The sequence below is a fragment of the Salarias fasciatus genome, chromosome 2, assembly GCF_902148845.1.
Source record: "Salarias fasciatus chromosome 2, fSalaFa1.1, whole genome shotgun sequence".
Lineage (NCBI taxonomy): Eukaryota > Metazoa > Chordata > Actinopteri > Blenniiformes > Blenniidae > Salarias > Salarias fasciatus.
This window is the reverse complement of record NC_043746.1, coordinates 416,161-417,986: the sequence shown is the minus strand read 5'-3', so window position 1 is coordinate 417,986 and position 1,826 is coordinate 416,161. Positions and strand designations below refer to the sequence as shown.

At 47.1% G+C, this 1,826-nt stretch overlaps 1 non-coding gene across 1 annotated transcript; it reads right to left on the bottom strand.

Annotated features, from left to right (window-relative positions):
* Positions 1-1,505: 1,505 nt before the first annotated feature.
* trnal-cag (transfer RNA leucine (anticodon CAG)) lies at positions 1,506-1,587 on the bottom strand. Its single transcript has one exon. It is a non-coding gene; the product is annotated as a tRNA-Leu (tRNA).
* Positions 1,588-1,826: the final 239 nt, after the last annotated feature.

Here is a 1,826-nt window from a genome sequence, read left to right as displayed (position 1 = left end):
GACACACTGGGAACGTGATCCATTCATTCATTTTCCAAGCCGTGTTGTCCTTTTCAGGGTGGCAGAGAACTGGAGCCAATCCCAGTAGCTTCAGGCGAGGGCGGGGTCCAGCCCGGAAGGTCTTCTTTTCTTTTTGACGTAAAGACTGTGAGAGTGTCCCTGACACCCCTGATGAAGAGAAAGAGGTACAACTCAGCTGTTATTCAAAATGGGACTGGAGAAATTTTGTGCTGGAACAAGAGAGTGGATTGACCATGGCGTGGGACTTGTTCAAAGGCGGAGTCTGATCAGCCTGCTTTCAAGCCATCTCACCTGGCCCAGATGTCATCAAAAAGTAAATGGGGGTTTCCCTGGAAATTTAAGCAGCCAATGAACTCATGCCATGGTTGACACAGACAAGCTCCAGAGGTGGTGCAGGGTTTAGAGTTCTCAGGGCGCCACCATTCAGCTCAACACAGTCACAGGGCTTGGCTGACTCCTTGGATCAGTATCACAGAAGCCTAGGGATGAGCCGAATACTCGTTTTAAACGAGTACTCGTTACGGATAATGCATTTTTTCCGAATCCGAGGACAGCCCGAGCATTGTCAGTCATTATTCGTCCTCGTGCTGATGGGAGATCCTCATTGGTCCTTCATTCTGCTCCTGCTCCACCGAGACGACAGGATCCTGGTGAGAGAAGCCAGTCGGAGCTGATAAATTAAAAATGCGGTATTTTATTTCTTTGTAGTGTGCATTGTGCCTGAGGAAAACCTTATAAGGTTGAAACGTCGGGTGATTGTGCACGCTCGGGGGTTTTTTTTTCGGGGGTTTTTGAGTTTCATTTTCCCTCGCGTTCCCCCCCCCCTTTATTTCTCTTCTTTTTCATAATAATCTGGGCTTGTGCTCCACTGGGAGGGTGTGATCTGTGGGAGAGAGATGATAACTGGACCGAGGTCCACGTCCTGGTCATGTCCGTGGTGCTGCAGCCGCGGACATGACCAGGAAGCTCAGCAGGGGGGATGAGAGGTTTCCCTGGACGCCGGGGAGATTCCGGTGGGGATCGTGGGGGGAGGCATTCATACAATTAAAATATTCATGTTCTGACTCAATAAAAAAATACTTGTTCTGTAAATAGTTCCTTTACTATTGTGACCAAAAATATTCAAATTTTATTTCTGAGGCTTTTGTGTGAATAAATAATAATTTATATAACTTTTAAAATATTCATGTTCTGACTAAAATAAAAAAAACAAATCTGTACATTGTATCACTGAGACTGTTCTGTAAATAGTTTTCAAATGAAGAATAAATATAGCAACTTCTGAGCAATCCATATCAATTTCAGACTTAAAATAGTGGACCAATTTCTGCCCCAGCCCTTTTCCAGTTAAACCACGCCCACGTCCGGTTTAGACCACGCCCCCACCGAGTACAGATACAGATACAGATCATTTGGATGGGTAAACAGATACAGATAATAGTGTACTCGCTCATTCCTACAGAAGCCTCAAAAGGCTTCCTCACTGGCAGTGGTGGGATTTGAACCCACGCCTCCTGAGAGACTGGAACCTGAATCCAGCGCCTTGGACCGCTCGGCCACACTACCTGTCAGACCAGAACATCTGGTGATCATCCGACCTGGAAGTGGCAACTGGCCAAGGCTGCAAGAAGGAACAAGGACTTATCGTTTTTGGAACAGGGACCAAGAAACGTGTGAGTGACCAGTAGCAGAGGATGGTTTCGATCCATCAGCCTCTGGGTTATGTTCCCAGCATGCTCCCGCTGCGCCACTCTGCTCACCGATGAGGACCATTGAGAGCAACAATCACTCATGCAATCAGCAGC